General features: G+C 39.8%; 1 pseudogene; it reads left to right on the forward strand.

The window, feature by feature from the left end:
• Positions 1 to 8,917: 8,917 nt before the first annotated feature.
• On the forward strand, positions 8,918 to 9,733 carry LOC100657058 (small ribosomal subunit protein eS1-like; annotated as a pseudogene).
• The last annotated feature ends 1,985 nt before the right edge of the window (positions 9,734 to 11,718 follow it).

An 11,718-nucleotide genomic window follows, 5' to 3' on the forward strand; every position in this document is an offset into this window, starting at 1 on the left:
TTTTAAAAATTTTATTGTGGTAAAATATATAACAAAACATTTGCCATTTCAACCATTTTTACATGTACAATTCAGTGACACTAATTATATTCACCATGTTGTGCTACCATCACCACTAACTGTTTCCATTTTTTTTTTAACCACCCATAACCACAGCTCAGTGCCCCTTGAGCAATAACTCCCCGTTCCCCCTCCCCTCCCACCTGCCCCTGGTAACCATTAATAAACTTTGGTCTCCATTCATTTGCCTGTCTAGATACTTCATATATGTGGGATTATGCATTATTTGTCCTTTTGTGTCTCACTTATTTCACTCAGTATAGTATTCTCAAGGTTCATCCATGTCACAGCATGTATCAGAACTTCATTTCTGTCTCTCTCTTTTTTTAATTGTACTTTAGATGAAGGTTTACAGAGTAAACTAGTTTCTCATTAAACAATACACATATTGTTTTGTGACATTGGTTGCCAATCCTACGACATGTCAACACTCCCCTCTTCTCGACCTTGGGTTCCCCATTACCGGCTTTCCTGTCCCTTCTTGCCTTCTCGTCCTTGCCCCTGGGCTGGTGTGCCTCTTTAGTCTTGTTTTGTTTTATGGGCCTGTCTAATCTGGCTAAAGGGGAAAAGCCTCAGGAGTGACTTCATTACTGAGCTGAAAGGGTGTCCGGGGGCCATAGTCTCAGGGTTTCTCCAGTGTCTGTCAAACAGGTAAGTCTGTTTTTATTTTTTTGTGTGTGTGAGTTAGAGTTTTGTTCTACATTTTTCTCCAGCTCTGTCCGGGACCCCCTATTGTGATCCCTGTCAGAGCAGTCAGTGGTGGTAGCTGGGCACCATCTAGTTGTACTGAACTCAGTCTGGTGGAGTCTGTGGCACTTGTGGTCCATTTGGACTAATCTTTCCCTTGTGTCTTTGCTTTTCTTCATTCTCCCTTGCTTCAGACAGGGTGAGACCAGTGATGTATCTTCGATGGCCGCTCACAAGCTTTTAAGACCCCACGTGCTACTAACCAAAGTAGAATGTAGAACATTTTCTTTATAAGCTCTGTTATGACAATTGAGCTAGATGTTCTCCAAGACCATGGCCACCACAGCCCTCAGCCCAGTAATTCGGTCCCTCAGGGAGTTTGGATATGTCTATGGAGCTTCCTTGACCTTGCCTTGGAAAGTTGTGCTGGCTTCCCCAGTATTGTGTACTGCCTTACCCTTCACCAAAGTTACCACTTATGCCAATGATCGTTTTTATTAACAATATATACATTAAAAACAAACAAAATAGTTGCCCAGTTGCCATGGAGCAAATTCTGAGTCATGATGACCCCATGTGTTTTAGAGGAGAACTGTGCTCCATAGAGTTGTCAGTGGCTGATTTTTCAGAAGTAGATCACCAGGCCTGTCTTCCAAGGAGCCTCTAGGTGGAATCGAGCCTCCAACCATTTGTTTAGCAGCTGAGCAGTTAACCATTTACACCACCCAGGGGCTCCATATATATATATAGTTTGTATTAATGTAAATAATAAACATTTCTATTGGAGGAGGGGCAGGAAGGGCTTTGTTTCATCTACAATTCCTAGTCCCTGGGAATCATGAATAAGAAAATATTACAGATTTACAGCAGGGAAGCAAGCAGACAAAAGCATAGTGCAAACTGTTTGTGTAAACAATGTAGTCAATCAAATATTTACTAAACACCCACTTCATACCAAGCTCTCTGCTAAGTGCTGTGAAAGGAGTTCGCTGATGAGTAAGACATTTTTCCTGTGTTTTTACAAAGCAGTTAAGAAAACAAAATGCAGTAAGTGAACAGTTAAGTAATAAGAAATAATTAAGTATTAAGACTTTGTTTATATAAAGCAATACATAGAAATTACATATCAGGATTGCTTCTAAACAATGCCTGCAAGTAATTAGAAGGGCAAAGCCTGAGCAGTGTGAAAAGATCCTTCAACTGTGTTCAGTCTGGCTGAGCATATAGTATCTCAGTGAATTCCAGCACCTTAGCTATTCACTTCCATGGTGACTGAAAAGTCTATGGGAGTAAATAACATTAATATTTATCAATGTAGTTAGAACAATAGTAGCTGGTATATGCTGAGGCTAACTTCAGGTAGCCCCCAATTTATGACAGGCTTCCATTCCGACAACTACCCTGTCGTAAGTCGGTTCTGAGGTAAGTTGAATACCTAAGTTTTTTTTTAGTTTTCATTTTTATTGCCTTTTATTGTCCGTATCTTTATAAATCCAATCTTATTTGTCTTTGGGGGTTGAAAACATTACATCTGAGAATGATAACATTAGCAAATTACACACTTGCAACACATTATATGTAGTACATATTACTAATGATAAGATGTCAAAAAAAAAAAAAGGACGGTCTTAAGTGCAGTTCGTCGTAACTCCTAGTACATCATAAATCAAGGACTACCTGTATATTTCAAGCACAGGCAATCCATTTAAACCTCACAACAATCCTCTGAAGTAGGGACTGCTCTTACTTTTTCCCTCCACTTCCCTTTTGCTTGTCCTCCTCCTAATTTTCAATGTCTTTCCCGAGTCATTAGTTTTCATTACCACAAAGTGACCAGGTTGAATTTCAAGTCTCATATCTCAAATCTTCAAAAAGATCCCTAGGAGAGTGGGACTGGTTCTAACAGACATTTCCTTGCCATTTGGTCTCTGTTTTAAGTTTGGAAATGGTGTAGAACAAGATCGGGATTTTGTCAGGAGAAGCTGGAGGGCCAGTGGCCCTCCACAGGGGGCTGCCCTGGGCCTGTGCTTTTGGGGCAAGGCTCAGGTTAACCAAGTTCCCAAGACTGATGTTCTAATTCATGACTTTCCAGTGAGAAACAGAACTGTTAGGCCAATGGTAATGTGCCTATTGGAAAGATTAATTTACTCCCTCCCAATACATAGACTTACATGGAAAACCAAATTATAATCAAAGGTAGCTTGGTAAGCATAAAGTCAAAACCAGAAGAGTTAGATCTCATTGTTTTGAAACAGATATTAAATCTCATTAGACTCAGCTAGCCTGATCAACTCCCTCATGAGAGAGAAAATGTTTTGCCAGTACGACCACAGTTCCTCAAAAGCTGATGTCTGTGACCTCCTCTGCTACTGTTTGTTGCTTTCTTTTTATGTCTCCCTCACTTTTGACCAACCTATATTTCAAATGTTTCCATAGTGCTGATTACAACCAAGTCTAATTGTTCTGCAAGCCATTCTCCTTAAGGTAACTTAGCATAAAATCTCTGCTAAAATACTTTTCTGAAAGTCATCTTATTTCCCTCATTCCCAAATTCACAGTCAGTCACATCACTATTGTCTTCAGGTAAGAATATAATTTCTATTGATTGAAGGTATCCTGAAAATTCACTGTCTCATAAATACAGGAAGCTGAGCATTGTATTTCTGTAGTAAGCACATTTCTGAAGTGGACGAAGGCATTTCTGCAACAGCCAGGAGACCATGCATACCTGCTGGTCTCAACACATTTATTACACCTGTCTGAGACTTAATGATTTACCGCCAGATTGTCTATCAGGTCTTAAGGGGGACTGAATAAGGAATATTAAGTTAATCAACTATGTATGGATATAGGGTTTCTTGTGAGTTGTTTATCATCATATGAACTATTTAATAGTGTAGCATATGATGCAGCAAGATAGAAAGTGGGGAGAAATTAGATAACTAAAGCTAAAAAAATGCATTCACTTATTTATTGGGCATCTAATTAATATTTGTTGATCATCTACTCTTTGCTAAGTAGCCACTCCTTGGAAACTATATGGGGCAGTTGTACTCTTTCCTATAGGGTCACTATGAGTCAGAATCAACTTGACGGCAATGGGCTTTTTTAGGAGTGGTTAATGCTGGAGATACATTACGTTGATGAATAGGCAGATTATAATAGCTTACCTCATAGAGCTATTATCCAAGAGAAAAGATAAAATTAAACAATAATTAGACAAATAGGGAAGTGATTAGAACTGTGAAAAAGACCATGAACAAGAACAGGTGCTATGAAAACATAATATAGGGAAGACTCATCTAATCTGGGGTAGGTGGGGTGGGCTGGAGATGACTTTCCTAAGGAAGTGAATTGTAAATTGAGATCTGATGGATGAGCAAGAGTTAAGCTGGCATAAACTTGGGAAAGGTTTTTCATGTAGAGGGAACAGCATACACAAAGGCTCAGAGGCGGGGGAAAGTATGGCATATTGGAAAAACTGTTAAGCCGGTATTGGTAGAGGGCATACACCAAGAGTTAGATGGATAAGATAAACACTGAAAGCAAAGCATAATGTTCCTAGATGGTAACAATTATAATGCTTACTGGCTGGAAGAGTTATTCTTTTGTGCATGTGTGCAGAATTTAGTCACCTGTTCAGTGAGGAAAATGTCACTATTCTAGTCCAGGGCATGGTAAAACTTTTAGATAAAGTAGCTTCTGATAGCTGGGACTTCATCTATCCCATCTCATGAAATTTTAAAAACTCTGAGGTAAAGACTTCTCCTGCAAAACAGAGCACCTAACACTTTCTTGGTGGACTGCTATCAATGAAAGAATTAGGTCATCCTTGTCACTTTGAGTTAGAATTGACTCGATGGCAACAGATTTGGTTTTGGTTTGTCAAGAAGTGTTTTCTTCCCCTTTTCTGTCCATACCCTTTGAAGTTCTTCTCATTTGTCAGGGGCATCCTTAACAGTCTGAATCTGCCTTAGAAGGATATGGGGTCATTTGCAAGTCTTTCGCTGCAAAACTAAAAGATCAAAGGAAACAAAGCTTGGATTCCCAGACAACTAGCAGTCTCATTGGATTTCCTTTCCTGTTTTTGTTTTCAGTTAAAAAGTATCACCCGGAATTCACTTTGTTGCCCAACCCACTCCGTTTTTTTGGTTTATGGAAGTTTCTTCCTTAGGCATATCCTTCTTATTCTAATTCTTCATATGCCAAATCTCCTTATACTGATCCATGTACTAGACACAACTGCATAAAACATAGAGTTACCCCTTCTGGTGCAAAGATAAGAACCATAAAAGTGGGAGGAAATGTACTTTTGTACATTTTTGAGGCATAAGGCCATATCTGGAAAAAAAAAAAAAAAACCCAAACCCGTTGTGATCGAGTTGATTCCGACTTATAGTGATCCTACAGGACAGAGTAGAACGGCCTCAGTAGGGTTTCCAAGGAGCTGGTGGATTCTAACTGATGACCTTGTGTTAGCAGACAGATGCTTAACCACTGCACCACCAGGGCTCCATATGGGCATAAAACTATATGTAAATACAGAACTTTATTTTGCTAGGTATTGACACATATGGAAACAAATGGAAATGTGTGAGAGTGGCCTGTGAATATAACACTGTAGGGCTGTGCTGTCCAATATGAGTAGCCACCAGCCACATTTGCTGTTTTAATTTAAGTTAATTAAAATCAAATAAAATTTAAAATTCAGTACATCAGTTGCATTAGCTACATTTTAAGTGCTCAATAGCCTCGTGTTGTTAGTGGCTACCATATTGAACAGAGAACATTTTCACTATCTCAGAAAGTTCTACTGGAATAGTACTGCTGCAGTGGTGTACATTGTCTTTAAGATGTAGTTCAGATTTTTTAATACGGCTTATAAAATCTAGATGTGGCCCCTCCCCACTGTGTTGCTGGGTGCCGTCGTGTTGGTTCCGACTCATAGCAGCGCTATGTACAGCAGAATGAAACACTGCCTGGTCCTGCACCATGTTGGAGTCCCATTGTTGGAGCCACTGTGTCAGTCCATCTCTTTGAGGATCTTTCTCTTTTTCATTGACCCTCTACTTTGCCAAGCATGATGTTTTCTCCAGGAACTAGTCCCTCCTGATAACATGTCCAAAGTACATGAGATGAAGTCTGCATGTCATCACTTCTAAGGAGCATTCATTCTGGCTGTACTTCTCCCAAGACAGATGTGTTCCTTCTTCTGGCAGGCCATGGTATATTCAATATTCTTCACCAATGCCATAATCCATAATCTTCTTCAGTATTCCCTATTCACTGTGCAGCTTTCGCATGCATAGGAGGCCATTGAAAACACCATGGCTTGGGCCAGGGGCACCTTTGTCCTTAAAGTGACATCTTTGCTTTTTAACACTTTCGAGAGGTCTTTTGCAGCAGATTTACCCAATGAAATGTGTGGTTTGATTTCTTGACTGCTGTTTTCATGGGCTTTGATTGTGGATCCAAGTAAAATGCAATCCTTTAAAACATCAACCTTTTCTCCATTTATCATGATGTTGCCTATTGGTCCAGTTGTGAGGATTTTTGTTTTCTTTATGGTGAGATGTAATAAACACTGGAGGCTGTCGTCTTTGATCTTTGTCAGTAAGTGCTTTAAGTCCTCTGCACTTTCAGAAAGCAAGGTTGTGTCATCTGCATATCACAGGTTGTTAATGAGTCTTCCTCCAATCCTGATGCCTCCTTCTTCCTATAGTCCAGCTTCTCACGTTATTTGCTCAGCATACAAATTGAATAAATACAGCGAAAGGATACAACTCTGACACACTCCTTTCTTGACTTTAAACCACGCAGTAGCCCATTTTTCTGTTTGAAGGACTGCCTCTTGGTCTATGTACAGGTTCCTCACGAGCACAATTAGTGTTCTGGAATTCCCCTTCTTCACAATGTTATCCATAATTTGTTATGATCCACACAGTTGAATGCCTTTATATAGTTGATAAAACACAGGTAAACATCTTCCTGGTATTCTGTGCTTTCGGCCACGATCCGTCTGACATCAGCAATAATATCCCTTGTCCCACATCCACTTCTGAATCTGGCTTGAACTTCTGGAATTTCCCTGTCAAGGTACTGCTGCAACCACTTTTGAATGATCTTCAGCAAAATTTTAACTGTGTGTAATATTAATGATGTTTTTCAATAATTTCCACATTCTGTTGGATCATGGGTACAAATATGGATCTCTTCCAGTCAGTTGGCCAGGTAACTGTCTTCCAAATTTCTTGGCATAGATAAGTGACAGCTTCCAGCACTGCATCCATTTGTTGAAACATCTCAATTATTATTTCATCAATTCCTGGAACCTTATTTTTTCCCAATGCCTTCAGTGAAGCTTGGACATCTTCTTTCAGTACCATTGGTTCCTGATCAATATGCTACCTCCTGAAATGGTTGAATGTTGACCAATTCTTTTTGGTACAGTGACTGTGTGTATTTCTCCCATCCTTTTTTGATGCTTCCTGCATCATTTAGTATTTTCCCCGTAGAATCCTTCAATATTGCAACTTGAGGCTTGAATTTTTTCTTCAGTTCTTTCAGCTTGAGAAATGCTGAGTGTGTTCTTCCCTCTTGGTTTTCTATTTCCAGGTCTTTGCACATTTCATTATAATACTTTGTCTTCTCGAGCTGCCCTTTGAAATCATCCATTCAGCTCTTTTACTTCATCATTTCTTCCTTCTGCTTTAGCTACTTTACATTCAAGAACAAGCTTCAGAGTCTCTTCTGACATCTATTTTGGTCTTCTTTCTTTCCTGTCTTTTTAATGAGCTCTTGCTTTCTTCATGTATGATGTCCTTCATGTCATTCTGTCACTCGTCTGGTTTTCGGTCATTAGTGCTCAATGCATCAAATCTATGCTTGAGACCTCCTAATTCAGGTGGGATATACTCAAGATTGTACTTTGGCTCTTGTTGACATGTTCTAATTTTCTTCAACTTCAGCTTAAGTTTGCATATGAGCAATTGATGGTCTCTTCCTCAGCCAACCCCCAGCCTGGTTCTGACTGATGATGTTGAGATTTTCCATCATCTGTTTCCACAGATGGAGTTGATTTGGTTCCTGTATATTCCATTCAGTGAGGCGCATTTGGTATAGGTGCTGTTTATGTTGTTGAAAAAAGGTATTTGCCGTGAAGAAGTTGTTGGTTTTGCAAAATTCTATCATGTGATCTCCAGCATCATCTATCACCAAGGCCATGTTTTCCAATGACCAATCCTTCTTTGTTTCCAAATTTCGCATTCCAATTGCCAGTAATTATCAACGTACCTTGATTGCATTTGTGATCAATTTCAGACTGCAGAAGTTGCTAAAAATTTTCAATTGCTTCATCTTTGGCCTTAGAGGTTGGTGCTTAAATTTGAATAATAGTTATATTAACTGGTCTTCTTTTGTAAGTGTATGATATTATCTTATCACTGATAGCATTGTACTTCAGGATAGATCTTGAAATGTTCTTTTTGACAATGCATGTGACACCATTCCTCTTCAATTTGTTATTCCCAGCATAGCAGACCATAGGATTGTCTGACTCAAAATGGCCAATACTTCAGTTCATTAATGCCTAGGATATTGATGTTTATGCATTTCATTTTTGATGACTTCCAATTTTCCTAGATTCATCCTTAGTACACTCCACATTCTGATTATTCATGGATATTTGCAGCTATTTCTTCTCATTTTGAGTTTTACCACATCAGCAAATGAAGGTCATGAAAGCTTAACTCCATCAAAACCATTAAGGTCAAAGCTACTTTGAGGAGGCAGCTCTTCCTTCTCCCTCTTTTGAGTGCCTTCCAACTTGAGGGGCTCATCATCCGGCACTATATCAGACAATGTTCCACTGCTATTCATAAAGTTTTCACTGGCCAATTCTTTTCAAAAGTAGACCACCAGGTCCTTCTTCCTAGTCTGTCCTCGTCTGTAAGCTCCACTGAAACCTGTCCACGAAGGGTGACCCTGCTGGTACTTGAAATGCCAGTGGCAAAGCTTCCAGTATCACAGCAACGTACAACCCACCACCATACAACAAACTGACAGACACCTGGTAGGCCCAAGGTTACACGTGCCAGTAAATGATAGAGTTGGAATTCAAACTACTTTCCTAACTCCTTCTGAAAATGTATGTCTAGTCTTTTGGCTCTCTGAGCAGCGCCATGGTCGTCAGCAAGAACAAGCACCTTACAAAAGGTGGTAAAAAAGGAGCCAAGAAGAAAGTGGTTGATCCATTTTCTAAGAAAGATTGGTATGATGTGAAAGCACCGGCTATGTTCAATATAAGAAATATTGGGAAAACACTAGTCACAAGAACTCAAGGAACAAAAATTGCACGTGATTGCCTCAAGGGCCGTGTTTTTGAAGTGAGCCTTGCTGACCTGCAGAACGATGAAGTTGCATTTAGAAAATTCAAGATAATTACTGAGGATGTTCAGGGCAAAAACTGTTTGACCAAATCCGTGGCATGGATCTTACCCGTGACAAAATGTGCTCCGTGGTGAAAAAATGGCAGGCCATGACTACAGCACATGTTGATGTCAGGACTACCGATGGTTATTTGCTTTGTCTGTTCTGTGTTGGTTTTACTAAAAAATGCAACAATCAGATTCGGAAAACGTCTTATGCTCAGCACCAACAAGTCCGCCAGATCCGGAAGAAAATGATGGAAATCATGACCCGAGAGGTGCAGACAAATGACTTGAAAGAAGTGGTCAGTAAATTGATTCCAGACAGCATTGGGAAAGACAGAAAAGGCTTGCCAATCTATGTATCCTTTTCATGATGTGTTTGTTAGAAAAGTAAAAATGCTGAAGAAGCCCAAGTTCGAATTGGGAAAACTCATGGAGCTTCATGGTGAAGTAGTAGTTCTAGAAAAGCTACTGGAGATGAGACAGGTGCTAAAGTTGAACGAGCTGATGGCTATGAGCCACTTGTTCAAGAATCTATTTAAAATTCAGATTTTTAATGGTGACAAATAAAAGATCTTATTTGTGAAAAAAAAAAAGTATATCTATGTGTGTACTTGCATGTGAGTAACTAATGAACACTCCTTTGTCAATGATGGTGTTTTTCCCATCTAGTCACCTGATGCTTGGAGAGGTGAAGTGACTTGCCCATGGCCACAGGGACAGCATTAGAACACAAACCACCTGATTCACAGTATAAGTAAATAAATTTTAACTTGTAATGAAGTCTCGAAATTATTAGGCAATAGCTCTGAAATGGAGTGCGGGCTTTGGGTGCAGGCAGGCATTATGGGAGAAAAGAGAGTTATACAAAGTAAGAGAAACATAGAAGATGATGCCTGTGAGGAACCAGTTCAAGGGGGAACATTGGGATGTATTGTTCAGGGAGTGTCAACATTCACTTAGTAACTCCCCAGAGTACCCAGGTGTCCCATTTTCCTGGGACATAGAGGTGATTCTCAAAGAGCAGATCAGAGGGCTTTATTGCCTTATGACAAGGAGAGCTGAGAGCAAGTCTTCAGTCTCTGAAGAGATGTAGTGAGAGTGGGAAGAAAAATTTAGACTCAAGGAGCCAGGTAGAAAAAGGTTTGTGCTAGGAGGGGGCTGGACTCTAAAACTACGAGTCTGAAACAAGCCTCCCTAAAATATGTTCTGATATTCCTCACACCGTTGTAAAGTCACTTCTTCAAGTCAGTGACCTGACTGTGATGCTACTAGTAGCCAACTTGGGAGGAAGGGAGATGGAAAATAAAGAAGCAAGGACTTCTGTGGAGCCAAGACCATGGTCCCACAGAAGATCTTTATGGCCCTTTTTTGAGTTTTTCTGATAGCTTGTCACAAAACTTAGATTCCTCCTCCATGTGAAAGCACTCCGTGACAGTTAATAACAGAAGCATGGCAGTGAGCACTCTTTAGGGAAGTTATATGAGCTCCTAGAGGGAAGGATCCATGTTTATCCATCTCTGAATCTCCTATAGGGTCTTATGTTGTATCTTGCTGACAATTATGAGTTGAATGAATGACACCCAGGAGTCTTTCCAGGGTTGTGTTGGAGAACCTGAAACCATCATCTACAAACACAGTTTGGGTTAGTTCTTCCCAAGTGCTTTCTTTGGGTTTGCCACATTGGAACAACTCCCCAGTCACCCAGTTGACTCTTATCCAGTAAGTACCAAGAGATTTTCCTTTGATTGGATTTTACCCTCAAAGGCCAAGTCCAGCCATCAGAGAAATGTTTCTGAGAAATTTAATAGGCTTTTCCATCTCTGTTTGATGCAGAATGTTGGAGAACATGGCGGAGCCAAACACACACTCCAATTGCAAACACAACCCAATTGTAAATAACTCCATGAGCAGGTCACTTTTAGGCTTTGGTATGTTGGTTATTTTATTGGTCTTTCCTCAGTAAGGCATGTATTTCAAGTGGTTCTTGCACATTGTGGTGAATTGATCTCAACAGATAGAAAACATTACAGCGTGGCTGGATCATGGACAGAATTGTCCCCACTTCCTGCCCATCTTTCTAGAGGTCATAGTAATAACATCCACATTTCTAAGTTTCCTTATGTGTTCACTAAAAGTGTCAATAAAGATTGAAGTCCTTTTACACAATTTGATTATTGGAGAGCCTAGCATTTCTTGAATACCTACCATGACCCAGGCATTGTGTAATGCCCTTTACATGTAATCCCTCCATCCCATGTTTTTTATACTAGAGGAAACAGAGATTTAGAGAGATTAAGTAGATTGTCTGAGGCCAAGCAGTTCTTAAGTAGAAGTTAGGACTTGAATTCAGGTCTTTCAAGTACTTTTTTTTTTTACACTTTCTACTACACCACAATTCCTTGGTCACTTTCTTACTGGGATGGAAGAACTTTGCCATATGAACTCTTTGTCCCTAAATTGACTGTACTATGGAACCCTACCATACTATGGAACCTTACAAAAATCTAAAAGTCTTCCCCCTTTTCAAATCCTCCACTTT

Source organism: Loxodonta africana, chromosome 16 (genome assembly GCF_030014295.1).
Source record: "Loxodonta africana isolate mLoxAfr1 chromosome 16, mLoxAfr1.hap2, whole genome shotgun sequence".
In the NCBI taxonomy this organism is placed as follows: domain Eukaryota; kingdom Metazoa; phylum Chordata; class Mammalia; order Proboscidea; family Elephantidae; genus Loxodonta; species Loxodonta africana.